The sequence below is a fragment of the Trachemys scripta genome, chromosome 1, assembly GCF_013100865.1.
Source record: "Trachemys scripta elegans isolate TJP31775 chromosome 1, CAS_Tse_1.0, whole genome shotgun sequence".
NCBI lineage: Eukaryota > Metazoa > Chordata > Testudines > Emydidae > Trachemys > Trachemys scripta.
This window is the reverse complement of record NC_048298.1, coordinates 133,885,625-133,906,482: the sequence shown is the minus strand read 5'-3', so window position 1 is coordinate 133,906,482 and position 20,858 is coordinate 133,885,625. Positions and strand designations below refer to the sequence as shown.

At 45.5% G+C, this 20,858-nt stretch overlaps 1 long non-coding RNA gene across 9 annotated transcripts; it reads right to left on the bottom strand.

The window, feature by feature from the left end:
* Nucleotides 1-1,094: 1,094 nt before the first annotated feature.
* Nucleotides 1,095-19,615, bottom strand: LOC117885090. Of its 9 annotated transcripts, XR_004647716.1 has the most exons (9): nt 19,296-19,615; nt 10,849-11,275; nt 5,723-5,852; nt 5,537-5,626; nt 4,512-4,761; nt 4,304-4,406; nt 3,420-3,538; nt 2,714-2,802; nt 1,095-1,364 (listed from the first exon to the last, which is right to left on the bottom strand). It is a non-coding gene; the product is annotated as an uncharacterized LOC117885090 (long non-coding RNA). The 9 variants fall into 9 exon arrangements; XR_004647710.1 differs by having other exon boundaries at nt 5,537-5,852; XR_004647711.1 differs by lacking the exon at nt 5,723-5,852 and having other exon boundaries at nt 19,296-19,613.
* Nucleotides 19,616-20,858: the final 1,243 nt, after the last annotated feature.

Genomic DNA, 20,858 nt, shown 5'->3' with positions numbered 1-20,858 from the left:
AGTCACATGACAGGGGCCCCATAATCACTGGCTCCAGCTGTATCAGACACAAGCAACTCACTGATTGTGTGGATCCTATCCTGCATTAGGGTAATTGCGGTATTCTCTGAACTGAGCATTGACCTAAAGCTCGTACATCCTAGGGACAAGGATCAAGGAAAGGAAGGGGGTGGAGGGGAGGGGGTGACTGATTCAGTGCCGAATGAGACTAAAGGCAGTGGTGCCAACTTTCCTTTTGTTTTCCCTGTAATGGGCTGAGTAATTGGGAAGGTGTTGTGAGGTGGACAAGGCAAAGGGATGCTTTGTCCTTTAAATGGTACAGTCCTCTTCTTATTTACCTTCCCCTTACTCGCAAAGGAGAGGTGTGTGGGTTTTTTTAATCCCAGTGCTCAGGTTTTATGTAGGATGGAAATTTGTGGAAGACCTAGTGAAATAGTGCTCTTAAAATCCAACTAGGATTGGAAAAGCAGGGGGGCTGCAGGGCAGGATTGAGAAGCATTGGCAGAGCTGGGTGGGGAGCCCAGGACTGGAATAGCAGGGGCTGCAGGGCAGGCCTGAGGGCCACTGGCAGAGCTGTGAAATAGATACTTTGCCTTGCCCACAATATTCCTGATGGTTCACCCAAGAGTCATGCACAACTCCACTGCCCTTTTGTTATTGTCTTTTTGGGATTGCCTCTCGCTCTAACTAAAAATTGCACACATCATTGCTTACATAGGCCTAGCAATCCACCTAATGGAGAGACAGCAGCGTATTAAACACACTGCCTGTGATTTGTGTAGGCAGCAGCAGGGGGCACCAGAGATTTCTCTGCCTGCAGCAAATGGGCATGCTTTAGGCCTGACTTTAAATTACACATGCACCAGTAGAAATCAGGCTTTTCCAGTTATCCATGTTTCTTCAAAATCTGCAAGGTTCTGCCCACTGATGCCTAGAACATTCCCTGAAATTTTGGAATTGGTCAGCTGGGGTGTTCATAAGTTAGCATTTCCCTTTTGTAGTACAATAATATTGAGTTTACTAGCAATAAGTGTTCTTCAGTTTCATGCCACTAAAGTGTGCAGAGAGAACAAGATAACCAGGACCCAGGCATGTGGAATTTGAGAAGTTTATTATGGGGAATGTTACATGCTTTGACCAACTACTGTTCTCAGTCTGTGTGGAACCAGGGTCATGTGTGGTCTTAGAGCTGGAGGGAGTTCATGGAGGGGATATAAACACTAGGGTTGAATCTAGCCAAGTTACCACTGGACAGTCACAGCATGCAGTCAATCAGATTGTAAGTGTAACATTTACTAAGAGTCTATAGTCAGAGGGAAATAAGCTGTCTGGCTTCTTTCCTCAGTTCACATTCCATGTTTGTCCTGTGAAGGAGAAAAAAAACACAGTAAAAACCATGAGTGATTGTAACAGGGTGATGCTCTGTCCATCCTCTGATGCTCTAGAAACTGCTCAGACCCACTTTCTTTTAGTGTTCAGTCTGTATTTTATTCCAAACCCTTCCACCAACACTAGTACAGGGCAACATCACAGTTTTTAATCCTACATCTTTCAGTCCATCTTTACCAGGGCCCTAGGAGGAAGAGATTTCCTTGTCTTGGGAACTCTTTCAGTCTGGACTCAGCTAGCCAAGTCATCCTTTCCTTGTAGCATTTCCTTCCTGACGTATCAGGTTAGCCAGCTGAGGTCTAATTTGTTTCTTACCTCCCCAGCCTCTCCTTCTGATTGGCTAATTGCACTAGCAGCTATCCCTGGGGGAACTAATTGAGGCTAAAGCCATGCAGCTGCTGTCCCACCGGTCAGACCTCAGCACTCTGTCACAGCAATGAAAAGGGGGAGTCTGCACCAAAAAGAACCCAATTTTCTCCCCAGAAAAAGTCATTCTGTACAGCTAAACAGGCTAGTCCTGAAAGGGGGGTTCTATTAATTACATGAAACATCAGCCTGTTTGGGCCCATGCAGAGCAATCCTACATCCCCACCCATGCGCTCTCCTTCACTGTTGTAACTCTGTGGACTTCATGGGAGTTAAGCTTGATCTATGCTGGAGCGAGAGATCAGACTCTGCTCCATTGGCTTTAATGGGAATTCTAGTTGTGCCAGGAGGGAAAAAATCCACACTTAATCCCACTTCCTTTTGTTTCCTGCTCTACAAACCACTGCAGCTGCATGAAACTGCAGCTGTAGAATTCAGCACAGAGATTTTCACCGTGTTTTAGACAATTTCATGCCCCACATGTTTCACTTTTCCATTAAGCTCCCTGAAGTGGCTGTTACAGGATCAGCACCGTGAGACATTTCAAATCCTGAATATGCAAGAATTCCGATCCCAGAGTCACCTTCAGCTGATGTGTGGGATTTTCAAAAGTGCCTCAGCTGTACACTGCCCACTGACTTTCAATAGCACATGTGCTCCTAAGTCATTTAGTTGCTTTTGAAAATCCCACCTGATGGGCCCATTTTCTGCTCAGGAATAGGTTTATTTTCACTGTAAAAAGGGATTCATTTCCAAGCCCAACATCTGCAAAATCTTGTATATTTTTCCAATGACATGGGCTCATTTCCAAATACCTTACAAACTGTCTCAGAGCATTTTGGATTTGGAACAGCTCTTCCTTTCATTTAACTACATCTCTGCATGCCACCCACTCTCTCCTCCTCCCCCCCTTCCCCTCTCCCCACTCTTATCGCTCTCTATGTAGAGTATCACTCACATGTTGCTCTAATCGCTGCAGACTTGCAGCTGCTTTCCGGGTGAGATGTCTGACCACAGGCTGTGCGGCACTCAACAAGACGTGTTTGCCTGGAAAAGAGAAAACCCAAATGTCACATTCTATCAAACCACTGCTGTAACTGCCACTTAAATGTCCCCTGCCCCAGTTAGAGTACTCCCAACTCACAAACACCTTTGAGAAGTTGAAGCCTGTGTGATGCTATCCATGGATGTGAGGGACCTTGCTACCCCCCACCCTGAGCATGAGGAAGCCTTGTCTGCACCTGCTGTGGGTCAGTTCCCCAACACCACCAGCCCCTGGCAAGACAAGCACTACCTTCCAGGCCCTGCTCTCTTTATTGGTTAATGAGAGATACAATCCAACCCTTGAGCCATCCAAGCATCCACCTGCAATGCTAAACCCCTGATCCACTGGACACTCTCAGCTTCTCCAAATCTGCCGTTCCCAATGAGCAGTACAGCACAGCGGGTCAGTTACACTGTAGAACATGGCTCTGCTTTACACACAGCACTTAGATTTGTTTACAGAGAGAGGGGTGGTTTTTTTTTTTTTTTTTTTTTTTGGAATCTCTGCTCTTTAAGTGATAAAAAGCAGAAATTTTGGAAACAGTGTTACATATAAAATAAAATCATAACATGCATTCTAGAGCCTATACTTTGCTTGTCATGTCAGAGCAAAAACTCACCCCAAATCCTTCCAGTGTATTACAGCCAACCTAGGCTGTGATTTTCCATTCATGATACAAGTATGCTGACCTCTTGCCTCCTCGGTGGAAAGATGCAGAGTTTGTTTCTGTCCCTACAGCTGTAGTTTAAAAAAAAAAAAATCCATTGTCTTCACTAGAGACTTTGCAATCACTTGATTAGCATTTTGCTCAGACTGTAAATAGGTGTTCATTCTGAAGTATACAATATTCAATTTAAATGTAGACAGACCAATAGATAAACATTTTCTGGCTGAAAGAAACTTGCTTATCCACTGCTGGTAGATGCACCCAACTCACGGAACTTAAAACATAATTTTAATTATATATACATAGCTCCTTACATATTAACCACACACAAATTTTGCAATGATTATGATGGCCAGTGTGACACAAGATTTCAGTAGAGATCTTGCATCAGACTCTGACAAAGTACTATGTAAATACCAGGCCCAGGGGGATCCCTGTAACACTTATGCATCCCTGTATTTTCCACCAGTTGGCACCAAGAGTTCCCCTGGCTCACAGCCTCCCTTGTTTCAGAATGACCTGTCTTCACAGCTGATCTATAAACTCATGGGCAGAATCTGACATGTTCAGTAAGTCACTAAATATCTGATGAAACTCTCTTGAAATCTCCCCATTTTGGATTGATCCCTTCCCAAGGCAGAGCTACAACATACACTGAGGGTCTGGTGAGTTCCAGTGAGTCCACTGGCCGCACCTGGGAGGGACATGGGGCTAACATCCAACACACAGGCTGGTTGTGGCCCTTTGTCAATTGTGGTAAGGTACCAACAGCAAAGTGCAAATAAACATCACCCAGTTTAGTGGAAATAGACAAGGATCTCAGCCAGGCCTCCTACCTCTTTTATAGTAACCGTAGATCAGCACTGAAACTGGTTTGATGTTGGACACAGGAAGTTCTTGCTCAGCTGAGAAAGATAAACTGATATTCTTCTGAGAGACCTGGGACTGGGAGGACAGTGGATAGCATTAGATGTTTTCTTTTAATATCAATTTCTCTTTACCAAAGACCTACTGACGTGGATTCCAAATACATAGGGCTCTCACCTTGCATGGCAGAGGTGAGAGCCCAGAGAGTCCCCGTTCACCTGATCAGTTTCTTTACAGTTGTCTTGTTAAGATTTTTGGCCTTGAGACTAAAAATTTTCAAAAGGCATCTGTTTAAAACTTGTAGACATATATAACACCAGAGGGAAAAATTTCTTTTTGAATTTATGTTCTCCATGTAGAAGGGGACACAGTTGTTCTTGGTTTCCACCTGCATCATCACACGATCATCCTGAAGCTTTAAACAAGGCTATGGGAAAGAGGATCCATTATTAACAAGCATTAAATATAAGAGGCATCCCAGATCCTGCAGAAATGCCCATGTGAATGGCACTGGAACGGGTTACCAATAGAGGTGGTGGAATCTCCTTCCTTAGAGGTTTTTAAGGTCAGGCTTGACAAAGCCCTGGCTGGAATGATTTAGTTGGGGTTGGTCCTGCTTTAAGCAGTGGTTTGGACTAGATGACCTCCTGAGGTCCCTTCCAACCCTGATATTCTATGTGATGATATTTTTCAGAGTAGCAGCCGTGTTAGTCTGTATCCGCAAAAAGTACAGGAGTGCATCCGAAGAAGTGGGCTGTAGTCCACGAAAGCTTATGCTCTAATAAATTTGTTAGTCTCTAAGGTGCCACAAGTACTCCTGTTCTTTATGTGATGATATTATGATTCACCACTTCTATTCCTGTGAAACAACAGTGGCATCTAGTGGTCAAACTGGGAACTGCAAAATAATCACTGGAGGCAAATTTTCAAACTTATTTTAATACCTAGATACCTATAAAATCTGTCTGTAGGTTGGTTGGCTGGGTGTGTGTGTGAGTGTGTGGCCTAAGTGGGTTACTGGTTGTATGGAGTGAAGGGGATGGCAATGTGTCCTGAGCCAAGTGGGCTCCAGTGAATGCCCTCATGGCTCAGAAAGCTGGTTGGCTGGCCTGGTCCTTTCCTTTTTATCCAGCCCAGGGTATAACAGCCTGTAACCCCCTCTGCTCCTGGGATGGTTTATTCACGTCACTCCCATCCTTTACCTTCTACCAGGATGATCTGAAGGGATGAAGCCTGAGAACATCTTGCCATCAACAATGGCCATACTGGAGCTATTGCACGTCCTGGCATAACTGAAATGAGAGAGACTGGATTAGTCTGGACCACGAATGAGGAGGAAACGTTCTGCTCCAGAGCACGAATAGCCTGTGAAGATCTTTCTGATTTACCTGTTGCACTGTGATAACTTAATGACATGGAAAAGAGAGGGTAGCGAAAGGCCCCCTGGAGGGACAGGGCTTGAGTGGAGGCCTCTTAATACAGTGCCTGGTTTCTGTGGTGCTGGTGCTCTATAAACACCTAGAGACAGAAAGGGTTTTGCCATGAAGCACAGTAAGTTCCATGCAGAGTGAGGGAGCTAATGTTTCAAGTGTTTCACTAGGACCATAGTACAGGGACATGATCCAAAATTATTGGACTTTGTTATCTGGGGGCTTGTGATGGGTTGGACTAGGCCCAAGGCCCCCTGCTGGAGGCCTCAGGGTTTGCCACACCCATCCCAGGAAAGGAGCTGTGGAGAGAGCCTCCAAGCGGCTTAGAGTGGTTGCGCGGAAGCAATCAATCAGCGGAGCTGCTAGAACAGCCAATCAGGGGCCAGGAGGGCCATATAAAAGGAGCTGTAGAACAGATCAGCAGTTAATTGCTGTTTGGAGCTGGAAAAGAAAGGAGTGTGTGCCTGGCTGAAGAGCAGCAGGCGCACAGACAGCTAAGTGAGGGAAGGGACTGGGGCTGCGAGAGGCTCCTGGCTGGCTGCCAGGACTGAGCCAAAGACAATTTGCTAGTAGGGACCGGGGGAGCAAAGAAGGAGCTCCTGGCTAGATGCTGGGACTGAACCCGGCCGTAGGAAGGTCGTATCTCCAGGGACGAAGCGCTGGGGATATGGCCCCATACCAGGGCTGGGACTACTTAACAACTGAGCCCAGGGAGGGCTAAAGGGCTGCAGGGAGTAAAGGTGAATCATCCCCATTATAAAACAGCACTAACACTGTACCCAGATATTTAGTATATATATGCACTGCAGGGCATTGTTGGATGAATCAGAAATGCTTAGTTGTGTATCACAGGCTCTATACTGCTAACATCTAGTGGAGAATCTCCTTTTACTCCAGTCATTGAGGCCCAGGTTTTTGGGGTAGGAGAAGCCAAGTCCTATGCACACAGTCATAGTGCAGCCCTGAGAGGCCATGCAGTTCAGCAGAGTGACAACAGGGAAGTCCTTGGGTGCCCCAGATTTGTAACAATATTTATAATCGGTAGTCCTGTTTTAAACCATCCTCTCCCCCGTTTCCCAGTTGGCTGGTTCTTGTCATTCAGGGAGCTGGGGCAATGGTGGGAAGTGACTTGTCTGAAAGGAGCAGATCAAACTTTGCTGCAAGGCTGCTGTGCAGGAAGCATTCAATGTCTGCAGAGAGAGATTGAACCCAGATGTCTTTTTGGGCACGAGGATCTTGTATCTCAGGATTGTGTAGAACAAAGGGAAAATAATCCTGACAATAAAATCCCAATCACTCCCATCCTGCATTTAACACTGTGGCAGTTCTCAAACACCTTTCTGACAGATCTGCCTCTATCCTCTCTTTTCCACATTAAGTTCAGATCCAGATTCAATTTTGACTCATACTACAGCACAGAGACTCCTCCCAGCAGATGATTGTATCTGCAATGGAGACACAATCCATTGCAGTTAATGTCCCCCAGAAACCTCACTGCCTGGGAAAGAGGAAAACCAAAAAGAGCGCAATAGGATGTAATTGGCATAAATTTCACTTGGAAATGCATCTACTTCTCTGAGCAGGATGATTGAAAATGATGCTGCCATCATGGAGACAACTTACATTGGAGTGACTCATTTGCTCTGGACAGACAGCAGTGGGAAAAATGGGTTGCCTCATGTACCACTCAGAGATTCTAAAGCTAAAAAAATAAATCTACTCTTCTGGGTGCAGAATTGATCTGAAGAGGCTTAAGAAAAAGAGTTCCTTCAAAACCGTGAAGGAAACACAGGAACAGGATACATGAAAGAAAGAATGAATAAAGAATGAAACAAAAAGCCTAAGAAACAATGAAACAAAGAACAAAAGAAACAAAGAAAGAATGAATGTACCAAAGAACAAAAAAGAGGCAAACTCAAGAATGGTTCATTACTGGGTGGAGCTGCCCCACAGTGAGGGGCAGTGGGCTGGGGATCTTTGAGCTGCACATAGGGTTTGACTACACTCACATGTTATAGCGCTCTAACTTGCTGGCTCAGGGGTGTGAAAAATCACCTCCCTGAGCGCAGCAAGTCAGAGCGCTTTAAAGCGCTAGTGTAAACAGGCTCCAAGCGCTGGGAGCACGTGGAGGTGGATTACCAGGAGCACTGGGAGAGCTCTCTCCCAGCGTTCGCGCGCAACCACACTCGCACTTCAAAGCACTGCCCCAGGAGCGTTCCCGCGACAGCGCTTTGAAGTTTCCAGTGTTGCCATGCTCATAGACACAGCCATTGCCATTCACATACAGGGAACATCAGGCAGGGCAGTCTGCTGAAGCAGCAGGTGGTTTTTGCTGTCCACTTGCAAGTTCCTTTTGAAGGATTTGCTGGAGTGGATTTTGATGGAGTTTTGGCTGTCCTTGGTCCTTAGTGTGGATGTAATATTAGGGGCAGTGCAATATAACAGGCATTCACAGTGTTTTGCAAGAGTCCTAGCTACCAGTTAACACCAAGGGTTTGTTTTACGTGGGGGTATTCTGAGCATATCATGTTAGCTGGGAATTGAGGGAGACACTGTAGATTCCCTCCCTTTGCTGCCCTCCCTGCTGGTTCTAGTATCAGCAGTACAGAATTTGGAGAGATGCCCTTACCTTTTGTGCAGAGGAGGGAGCTCTGGGTCACCTCCTTTTTGATGCATTCAGGCTGCTCAGCACAAAGGGGGGGGAGGGGGAAACAGGGGAAGACACAAGCAGATGTGACTTCATGAAATGCTAAACATGGTGTTCTGGTCTACCCTGGCCTTGGTGCTCCCTATGGGGGGCTATAGTAACCTGCAGATTACACGCACAGCAAGTGGTGTTATGGTGGGGGAGGGGACTAGAAGAACTGGCTGAGAGGAACATTTGCCCATAGCTTAGCAGGCAGGGGTCAGGCATGCCCATTCTTCTGATGCCAACCCCCTCACTGCTCCGTCATTGGAGCCTGCAAGGTCCCCTACTGACCATGTTTGTCACATTTACCAAGCACTGGGTCTCCTCAGGAGTCGTCGTCTTGGGGTCTACCTTAAACCCCAGCTTTATTTGTCCCCAGCTAAGCAGATTTCAGCATAGGTAGTATCCCTGTGTGCAGTTCCAGCTGTGTGCAAGGTCTTGTGCTAGGACAGAGGGGTTAACCCAACCTTGTCCTGTACACTCTCATGGCCTCACCAGAGCAAAATAAACACCCCATGGCAGTTCTCAGAGATAACCTAGTGTCCTGGCCTTGATCTGGCCACATGTATGTGTGCACCTTAGCAAGGAAGCAACTGGGAATGGCTGGGGACCGGCAGAGCAAAAATATCCTGATTACAGGTTAAGACATGGTGGAGCAAGATATATAAAGAGTATTTTTTTCTTTTTTGAGTGGCTGGGTATTTACAGTTTCAGAAGCCATAGATTAGCTGGGTATTTACAGGCTAAAAGTCACACAATGACTTGGGGGTATCTACAGGGACAAATTCAGTGGGATAGCGATGTCGGGGTTAAATGTCAAGAAGTTGCAAGGGCCCAGGTCCACAAGGTATTTAGGCACCTTTAAGGATCTGGGTAAAGTATTTTATAGGAGTAAGTGCTGGGTGGTGACTGGGAATTTAATAGGGAGGGGAGTGGCTGAGTGGTTATATCCATGAGAGATACATGATCATTGCTTCTTCCTCTACAAAGGGCTACACTCGGAACTTCACAGCACTGTATGTACTCCACCTCTCCGAGGGGATTAGCTTGCAGCGCTGCGAGCGAGCGTGCAGCACTGTAGGCACTGATTACACTGGCGCTTTACAGCGCAGTACCCGCTGCACTCAGGGGGATGTTTTTTCACACCCCTGAACGCAGCAAGTTGCAGCGCTGCACAGCGTCAGTGTAGCCAAAGCCTAAGTGCAACAGTGGTGTAATCTGAATAAAGCCCCAACAGCATGAGCCATTTATAACTCAGACTGGACAGAGCACTGGAGTATAGAGCTGAGTCAATGATTTATATTTTGGTTCAGTGACCAAACTGAAAATCTGGGGGAAAAAATTAGTTTCAAACTGAACCAGAAGTTTTGTTTTTTCTCTATGAAATGAAAAACTTAAAATGACATGTTAAAATGAAATGGTGACATTTTCTAAACAAAATGTCAATGCGAAACTATATTTTCAAAATAAAATGTCTAAGCAGTTCAGTTCAAACATGTTGAAACATTTTTTGACATTTCCAATTTTTTTGCTTGGCTGAAACTACTCGCCGAATTTGATCTGAAGTCAGAAATTGTTCTGAACAATGCTTTTTTAGCAGATTTTCAGCAGTGTAGACAAACACTCTCTCTGACGCTGGGGCAGCTGTGAGGAAGTAGCCATTTTGTGTTTCAGTTTAGATGCAGAATGTTAGCTAGCAAGTCACTGCACTGAACTCTCTCTCTCTTATCCTGAAATAAAAGTTTTACTCTTCCACTGGGGTTTTCAAAGGGGCTCAAAGGAGTTAGCAGTGTCAACTCGCATGATTTTATTATGATTCTTGTAATATTTGGTGTTCCTTAGATTCATTCATGTTTCATGGCTAGTTTGGTCTCCTCGACCCATCACATAGTCCTCTGGCTCAACAGACAAGATGTCCACGTGAAAGAGCTCGACCTGTGGCTAGTTGGCCAGGAAGCAGCTGGCAATGTAGGTTTTCTCTATTAGCTCTTTAGAGTAGAAGTAACTGTTTTTACAAATGTAACTCTTCTGCCAGGTGGGGTTGGGTTCAATGTCTAGGGATCCCTCTTAACAATATAACCCAGAAGCGGCTTGAGTCCCCCACCAGCAATCTGGGAAAAATTACACTGCCCTTGGGGACCTCAAAGAGGCAATACTTCCCCTCTGGCAAGCACTGAGTCTGAGTATAGAAAAGAAACCTTTCAATAAAAAGGGGAAAGGAAGCCAGCATTAATTTGGGGAAATGCCACAAGCATGTGACCATGAGCCAAACACCCACCCCACAGTACACTGGGCAGTGTTCTTTGCCTCAGGTTCTCACCTTGCAGTGTGAGTCTGACAAACAAATGTTCCTTTAACATGCCACTCCCCTCTCCCTCCACTACACTGCACTCACAGTTGTACTTGGTCAGCAAAGATGCAGAATTCAGAGGAGCGTTCCGGTGAGTTCGCCTCCCATCTTGGTAGGATGGGGGAGGGGCCGACCAATGCCTCAGCTGCTGCTGCACCATTCACGCTGTGTTGCTGCCTGCTGCTGTCACCGCTTCATCGTTCACCGTGCCGCTGGCTGCTTCATTGTCAGTCACTAGGCCACTGGCCTCTGCCTGCATCATTGTTCACGCCACCATTGTGCCACTTTACTGCAACCTCTGCAATGCCTTGATGTCCCTTTACTTAACACAACTCTCAATGATTTCAGCAGTTAGAAAAGCAGCCTTGCTACTAAAGCAGACTGGTCAGTCTCTTGCACTGGAGATACTGCCCCACAGCAGGTCTAAGCTTAGCACATACACCTGGGTATCAGCAACTTCAGCTCTAGTGATCTGTAACAAAACAAAAGACTCCCAAGTGAGTACAATCAGCTTAGTTATTAAACAGAAGAGAGTAAAAGGGGACTCCTTAGACACAGCAGAATTAAACTGATAAGAACAGATATAACTTAGAGAATTTTTTCACTTCAAGGTCCCAGAAACAAAGGCAAGGTTTACATCTCGAGACCAAAAACATCAAGACACTTAATCACAGCCTTCTATGTCCCCTCTCCACTAGCTTTTGGCACACCTGCCACCTGCTTAGTGAAAGCTCTTTAGTTGAGGGTGACCCTTCTCAATCAGGGCAGGCCAAGCACAGTTCTGATGCCCCCACTCACACAACAAGGACAACAACCTTTCCTCACCCCTGCACCCAACACCAAAGTAACCTGCAATCCTACACCAGCCAAAAGTGGTCATTTGGGCAAAGCCATTCCAACACGCTGCACATCTTGGCACAATAGGCGTGTCTATGCAAACAAGTTTCAGAGTAGCAGCCGTGTTAGTCTGTATCCTTTGTATCTTGTATTCTTTATGCAAACAAGGTTGGTTCCTGAAGTCTCTTCCCCCAGCTCATCACTAGATGTCAGTGAAGAGCTCATTCAGACTCTGTTTAAATCAACTTCAGGAACCACATCTTGTACTTGTACTGAGCCTTTATCTGGTAACAGTTTATCTATATGCCTCTTCATTATCCCCCCCTTTTACCAGATGTGTCTCTGATCCCAATACCTGCTTTACCGCATCTTCTTCCCACTTCATCCCCCCTTGTAATTTCATACAAATACTCTCTACCCTAAACAGAAAAACCTGGAGGAGGGGCTGTCAGGAAACCAATATAGGCTGTAATACAATATGGACTAAAAGCTAAAATCCAGATAAGGCTAGTTCTGCTGGACTCAAGCTTCAGACAACTTTCCCTCCTCATTCCCTGCTTCTCATAGAAACGTCATTACTGCCTTACAAAGGACTAGGGTAGCCAACTTTCTAATCACACAATACCGAACAACTTTACCCTGCCCCTTCTCTGAGGTCCTGCCCCCCACTCACTCCATTCCCCCCTCCCTCCGTCACTCGCTCTCCCCCACCCTCGCTTACTCACTCATTTTCACTGGGCTGGGGCAGGGGGTTGGGGTGCGAGAGGTGGTGAGAGATCCGTCTGGGGGTGCAAGCTCTGGGGTGGGGCTGGAGATGAGGGGTTTGGGGTGCAGGAGGAGGCTTTAGGCTGGGGATTGGGGCAGAGGGGTTTGGAGTGTGGGAGGGGTCTCCAGGCTGGGGCAGGGTGTGGGAGGGGTTACAGGCTCCAGGCTGGTGGTGCGGGCTCTACAGAAATGAGAGGTTTGGGGCACAGGAGGGAGCTCCGAGCTGGGTCAGGGGTTTGGGAGGGAGCTGGGCACAGGAAGGAGCTCAGGGATGGGGCAAGGAGTTGGGGCATAAGAGGGGGTTTGGGATGTGGGCTTTGGGTGGCACTCACCTCAGGCAGCTCCCAGAAGCGGCGACATCTCCCTCTGGCTCCTAGGCAGAGGTGCGGCAAGGCGGCTTCGCACTCTGCCCCTGCCTGCAGGCACCACCCCACAGCTCCCATTAACTGGGGTTCCCGGCCAATTGGAGCTGCAGAGCTGGTGCTTGGAGCAGCGTGCAGAGCCCCCGTGGCTGCCCCTATGCCTTGGAGCCAGACAGACATGCTGGCAGCTTCTCAGGAGCTGCACAGATCTGGGCAGGAACCCTGCCTGCCCTGCTGTGGGCGGCCAACCGGAATTTTAAAGGCCTGGTCAGTGGTGCTGACCGGAGCCACTAGGGTCACTTTTCGACCGGAAATTCCAGTAGAAAACTGGACACCAGGCAACCCTAGTCCCCATGGTAAACAACCATCCTACAGGGATAACTCCAGTTTCCTGAAATAGTAAGAGCAAAGTTGTTCTGTTATATGATTTGGCCACCCTGATAGTGCGTAGTGCATCACCTTAACCAAAATGGGATCTTTTCTTATTTCCAGAGCAATTTCATTAGCTGTAATAGGAAGGTCATCTAGGAAAGAGACTCCATACGCAGAGTTTTCCTCACTCTTTCCCTGTGTAAAGGGGCAAACAGGAGAGTGCTTCTGCGGTAGCATGTTTTTCTGATGGTCTATAATAAATGTCATACGGGTAGGCAGCTATGATCAAATCCCATTTCTTCAGCCTTGCTGCCACTAGTGGTGAAACACCTTTGGGCCCAGTATTTTTACCAGTGGATTATACTTCCTAATGGTAATAACAATATGGCGATGGAACAGACTGCCTCGGGAGGTTGTGGAAGCTTCTCCGCTGGAGGTTTTCAAAAGGAGGCTGGACAGCATCTGTCTTGGATGGTTTAGAAACAACAAATCCTTCATCTTAGTAGGGGGTTAGACTAGATGACCCTTGCGGTCCCTTCTAACCCTATGATTCTATATCAGTGATTAAGGTAAATTGTTTCCCAAACAGGCATTAATGGAATTTAATTACCTCCCAAATGATGCTAACGCTTCTTTTTTTAATTTGTGAGTCTTATCTTTCAGCCTTTGATAATGTTCTGCAAGCAAATGCTATGGATTTTTCACTCCCATCTTTACAAATGTGTGAAATGACAGGCCCAATTCCTCCAGGAGAGGCGTCACAGGTTAGGTTAGATCTGGGGCTGTACCTCAGTGGTAGAGCACATGCTTTGCATGTACGAGGCCTTGGACTCATTCCCCAGCATCTCCAGGTACTTTGGGGGAGGGATAGCTCAGTGGTTTGAGCATTGGCCTACTACACCCAGGCTTGTGAGCTCAATCCTTGAGGGGGCCATTTAGGGAACTGTGGTAAAAAAAAATCTGTCTGGGGATTGGTCCTGCTTTGAGCAGAGGGTTGGACTAGGTGACTTTCTGAGGGCCCTTCCAACCCTGATATTCTAATGTTACCATCTCCATCTAGTAATGGGCCTATACCATAGCTAGGATTTCTTTTGTTCCTCATATACTTAAAAAACTCCTTAGGGACCTGGAGCAAAATCAGTACTTAGTCCTGCTAGTGAAGGCAGGGGGCTGGGATAACCTTTCAAGGTCCCTTCCAGTTCTAGGAGATAGGATATCTCCATTTATTTATTTATTTATTTAATAATTTAAATTTAGATTATGGGTAGAGCCCTGAGAAAATCTTTTTTTGTTTGTTTTTTTAATTACAGCACTGTCACAGGTAAAGTAACAAATTTCACAGGACATACACAGAATGCCATCAGTGAAAGGTCACTGCTACATTCCTTTGTATAAAAGCAGACATTGAATCATCCCAAACTGCTGCGATTTCCCCTGCAACGGAGTGACAGAAGCAGGCATCCACAGGCAGTGTTACGTCGAAGCAGAAGTTCATGTGAGGCTACAGATTTTCCTGAGCATGAGACCAGAACGTACAGGTGCCCACTTTTACTTCCCTGCTGTAGGAAAAACTGCAGTACTAGGCTAATTCCACAATTTCTGCATAGTTGCGAATTTCTCAGGGCCCTAGTTATGGAAAGCTCAGGATTACAATGTACCAATAGGCTGGAACTAGTTTCCTTTTCACTACCTCAAAAGTTTTATGCTTCTTTTCCTTCCAAACCCACTTTATAGTTTCTGCAATTAATGTTGGTAAATTTGGAATTAATCTTTCATAATAATTTCACACGGTTAGAAACAATCTAAGCTCTGAGACCGTCTATAGCACTGGAGTGTTCTCAACTGATTTTATATTCTCTTTTAATAGGTAAACCTTTTCTGCATCTACACAATGCCTCAAACAAGTAACCTGATTTTGAAAAAAAAGCACACTCATCTCTGTTAACTTTAAAACATATTTTTGTAGTCTCTTTAGTGTCCCCTCTACATATTTTAAATGTTCCTCTGAAGTCCTCCCGGTTATTAATAAATCATCTAAATAACAGACACCACTATTTACCTCCTGCAGTACCTGATCTGTTATTCATTGAAACAGAACAGGTGTGCTAGCTACCCCATAGGGTAATCTTTCATACCTAAATACCCCTTTTGTGGGCAGAAATTTTTTTGCATGTGGCTACATTGCCATCTGCTGGTATGCTTGGGACAAGTCTAGTTTATTCAACTTCATTCCCTCTGTCAGTTTTGCAAATAAATCTTGTGGTTTAGGAAGTAGATACTTGTCCATCTCCAGCCAGGGGTTTATAGTGACTATATAATCCCTAGTTCTAGAAATTCTTACACTACCATCACCTTTTGGGATACACACAATTGGTACAGTTCTTTCACTGGACTCCATAGAGAAATTATACCCTGCTTTTGCCCAAGTCATCCAGTTGCTTTTTCTTAGGCTCTCACAGAGCATTTGGCACAGGTGTAGCCTTCAGAAATTTAGGAATGGCCTTGGCTTTGCTGGTGTATGTCTTTAACCGAACCCGTATCTGTATTAATGACAGTTTTATATTGGTCTTTCAATGCCCCCGCTCTGTCTGGCAGATGATGTACCACAATCCAATTTAATCTTACATAACCAATCTCTGCCCATTATTGGGGGGCCATTTCCTTCCATTACAACTAATTCTAATGGTGAACAGAAACCTTTATAAGTTACAGTGACAGGGAGACAGCTTAATACCCCTCTCTGCCCTTATTGCAATTCTGTAAAAGCACAATAGTTTCTTTTAATCTTACCTCAGGTAACATTTTTTTTGTAAACTCCCTCAGAGATCATGGTCATTGTCACTCCTGTATCTCTCTCCATTATCAATATCACATCCTTTACCTTTACATTAACATAATACGGGTGATGACATCTGTTCATTCTCCACCATATACAGTTCTGTGAAATGGTACAGCTCACATATCCTTTCATCTGGAGACAATCTGCCTCTAAGCCCAACTCCTTCTAGTCACATAACTAGTTCCATGGCTCCTATCTGCAGTCATTGATGGCTTCCTCTCAGCATATCCTTTGCTGTTCTGTGGGGCACTGTGGCAAGCCCAGGTGACATTTTCCCTCTTACCGCACTTCTTGCAGTGCAGCTTACTAGAGAAATAGTGCTATCCCTAAACCATGGAAACACGGCTCCCTCTGTTTTATTTGGAACCTGTGAGAGGTGCTGACCTGTGTTGTCATCTTCTTCCTCCCCTGCTGAGTCCCTTTTTTCCAGGCCTGGCACGATGGGGAAAGTTTATTTTCAAATTTTGGTGTATTTTTCTTTATGGATTCAAACAACAGAACAGTCTCCACAGCTCTCTCTAGTAGCAGGTGTCAATTCAGGGCAACTGCACCTCCCCTCAGGGGTTCAGCAAGGGCAACCACTCTATGGGGTAGTAAGAAATTTTTTCTTTAAAATACCAAGGAAATTAACTGTCCCAAACCTTCATTAATACAGAGTTAGGTTTACTCAGTGCTGCCTAATGCCCTTCAGAATGTGGAGAAGTGGGTAACCTTAAACCTCTGAAAACAAGGAAATAAAAAGTGAAGGTACAACCATTTCTGCAATGCAACCTTTACTCTACCCTCTTTGAGTGATACTCCAACATGCCAATAACACACTGCCCTTACAGATTTAAATTTTATTAGAGAATATTTAAAAAATAAACGATACAGAAAATTTGAAGCGTCAGTTATTGGTCATTGGGGGTAACATACAGAGTATAGGGGTATGTTGGTGTTTTGGGGTTGGGCAGCACACATAGTATATACAGACTGCAATGTCCCCAATGAGGGGTGGGTAACCGGTGGGCGGGATCAGGAAACAGTCGATAAGCGGTGAGGGTCTATCACCCATACGGGAAGTAGAGACAGTCATGGGTATAAGTAAGTGGGCTGGGTAATGGGAATGGGGTGACCCTCGCGTGGCGGGATTCAGTTAGGTTTGGTGGGTTCAGGGGATACAGACACTCTGGGAACAGAGCACATAAGCACTGTAGGGCAAAGTCTAGCACCTACTCTTTGCTAAGGCAAAACTCAAGTTTAGATCAGTCGTAGCAAACAGCAGCTAGCTACACACAAATACTGACCACCCCAGATTTGCTAAATGTTACCAACTCTTCACCCTTGCCCTGAGGATTCCTTCTGAGCCATTGCCTTCACTGACTCCTCACTAAGGCATGGAGACTAGTCATGTAGACCACCAGATGGCTGACAATCCCCATGGCAAGACACCCCCCCCGGAACCCCCTACTGACAAAGTCTACAGAACTCAATGCTGAAATGAGGAATGCTTGATCCCTCAAAGTACAGGTGCAACTCTCCTCATACCACAGTGGCAGTGCAGCCAATTTGCTCCAACTGCTCCACCATTCAATACAGTTAAACCTAACACCTAAGGCAGCTGGTGTGCATGCAAATAAATGGTGCAACTCAAACCACTGGAACACAACATAACACAATGGCATGTTCTTTTAGTCATTCCTCATGTCTATTTATTATGGCATTATCTTTACGGAACCCCCTTATCTCTTATTCCAAAAGATAAACAGAGAAACTTGTATCTGTCCCAGAGTGTATTAAAAGTGCAAAATTCAAATGACTCATTATCTAAAGTGACTTACCAATATCCATCTTTCTTATCTAGCATAATGAATATGCTTTTACCAGCTAGTCAGCAATGGACATCTACTGGTGTGGGGTAATGCTGTCTCAATATAGTCTTATTAAGGCATCGGGGATCCAAACAAATCCTAATCTTCCCATACTTTGTCTCAGTTATTATTAAACTGCTAACCCATGGAGTGGGTGAGTTCACTTTGGCTATGACTCTTTCCTTTTCTAACTATCTGAGTGAATTTCTGAGTCTCTCTCACTGCAAAAGGTGTAGTTCTGCAGCCATGCATGACAATGGTGACTGATGGGTCTGTATATCTGTGATGCTTCCCACAGAACTCTCCTAGTCCCCTGAAGAATTCCAGGTGTTGTGCAATCAATTCTTCTTTAGTGCTGGGTGCTTTGGTATGCAGCATACCCACATACATATTAGGTGTACCTGTATGCAAGCTTCTCTGCCTATCAGTAGTGTTGTAAATGCCTTAGCGATTAAATCTTCATCACTAAGTTGAAGTCTTCAATTGAAGACTGACCTTAGCTTTAACAGTCGCCACTGTTACGGTGACTTCCCCTTAAGAGTATATTCTGGAATCACCATATGCCATAAGCACATCAGACTGCTTCATCTGGATGGGACCTTCTATCTTTCTCAAACGGTGAATTAGAAAACATTTAGCTTCCACCCCAATATTAAGATTAAACTCTGCAAATAGAATAGGGATTTAATTTTCCACATTTGTGACATGTTTTTCCATTGGCTGTCTGTCATACCACAGTGTGTACAGAAATTTTGTGTAAGTGGTTGGTGTGTCTGCTTTGCTCTGACTCACCAGCAGCTGGGCCCTCCCCATGATGTCCTGAGTATTCTTCTGTATAACAGCCTCTACAAACTTGTCAGTATGTGGCCAAGACAGGATCTCCATTTTGTGTCTTTGTGAGGCTCCGCAAATGCCTATTGCTTTCTGCAAGCCCAAATCAGGTTTCCACTTTCCTCAACAACCTTTCCTTTAGCCCTTTATCAGTGACACTGAACACAGTACTGTATCAGAGAATATCATTTTCAGTATTTCCAACCTCTCAATTTCTTGCTTTTTGCCTCAGCTCTATGACATACTTGTCTATCTGCTCTTCCCACTACAGAATTGGTACCGTTCAAAAGACAACATTTTTCTTACGGTTGCCATAGTTTCTAAGCACTGTTAAGATCTCATCCAAAACTAAAGCATTTTCAGCTGGCTGCTGTAAGAATGTTATAAACTTCCAGAGCTTCCTCTCCCACTATGTGCAGTAAAATGGCTACTTTTATGCCCTTGTTCTTTTTTATCTGCTCCTGAGGTTTTCATACAGATCTGGAAGATTTGTTCCTATCTCCTTCAATTTTCAGCAAGATCACAAAAGAAAGATAAAGGTGGGGTTGGCTTGCAATCCTCCCTGCTCAGGATTTTTTTTTAATACTATTTTCTAGTTTAACTGCTTTAATTTTGCCTTCACTTTTGTGTACTCACTGTGTCTTTATTCTCTGTGCCTTCTGTTTGGTTTCTGCTGGTTTGTGCATTGCAGCTTCTTGTCTGTGTGTGTTGCAGTTTGCACCATTTACTGACACGCTGCGTCCTGGCAAAAACAGCTACTTCCTACAGCCTGGGGTCACTGCTAACGCCAGACAGCGCTGCTTGCACAGCCGCAGCTGCGGGTGTCACTGTCTTTGTGAGCGCGCTGCAGCCCGAGTACTGCAGGAAGCCAGAGTGAGACCAGACACATGTACCTTTTTACTACAGACATAACAAGATGGCTCCTGCAGACGGAGCAGGCAGCCGCCGAGTGTCTCTGCCTCACGTGAGAGCTCCCTGGCAAGGGGAGGACATGGCAGCATGACACGTTTTAAAGAGACAGCACCACAATATACAACACTGACAGCTCTCGTTCACACACACAGCGGTGGGCACAGATTACAGAACAGTCACCATGAAATACGCAGTAAAAGATGTTGAACACGCACAAGAGAGGAAGGATTTCACAGCGAACTCTGTATATACGCCACTGGCCAAGGGAGATTGCACCCAGCCCCAGTGACTGGATGATGGGATGTGACAGGTTCCCCTCGCAGCCACTCTTAGCCGTACCCGGTTGGGAGGTGGGGGCCAGGAGCTCTGAGGTTTCTGCTTCAGAGACGCCAGAGATAATGGTATGGTGGGACTCGAGGAGGTGGTTGGGGTGTCTTTTCCAATTGGCTGTAATAACAGCTCCTCACTACAGAGGAGAAATAACAGCATACATTTTTTGAGCTCTGTTCTGTACTTCCTTGTACTTGACTGCAGCGTGTCAGGGCAGGGAGAAAAGGGTATGTTGCACTACTTTCAGAAGTAAGGGCAATGTGGAGAGACATGGAGCAGGGCTGGGCGTTGGGTTCAGAAAGGAAGAAATGCATTTCATCTGGGTGGGAGGAGGGACAGAGCATTCAGAAGCTGTGTGTTAAAGGACACGTGACATCATTTTGGGAGGATGCATGGAGGTGCAGCGAATTCTGGGACACAAGGTATAATTTCAGCATGACTCCCAGTGCTTTCAGAGAGAAAACGGGTTCACAGTAATGTGGGAGGTTTAATTCTGAGGCTTTTTCTAGCAATCCAGAGTTACACTAAGGAAGGAAAGCTATGCACCATTTTGCTTCTCTGACAAAGCCTGGTAGATTTCACATGCTAACCTCTCTCTTTCAACTCAGCTTGCTACAGAAGACTGTAACATCTACTAATCTGCCTCTGAAGCCATGTGTCATGACTGATCCTGTGTAAGGGTCAGTTTAGGGTGGGGAATGGATGTAGGGAGGTTCTGCTTGTGGAGAGGAGTTAAAAGGAAACATGGCAGATTCAGAAAAAGATGCAGGATCCTTGGAATTCAAAGAAAGAACAGGAGTACTTGTGGCACTTTAGAGACTAATAAATTTATTTGAGCATAAGCTTTCGTGGGCTACAGCCCACTTCATCAGGTGCATAGAATGGAATGAAGTGGGCTGTAGCCTACGAAAACTTATGCTCAAATAAATTTGTTAGTCTCTAAGGTGCCACAAGTAC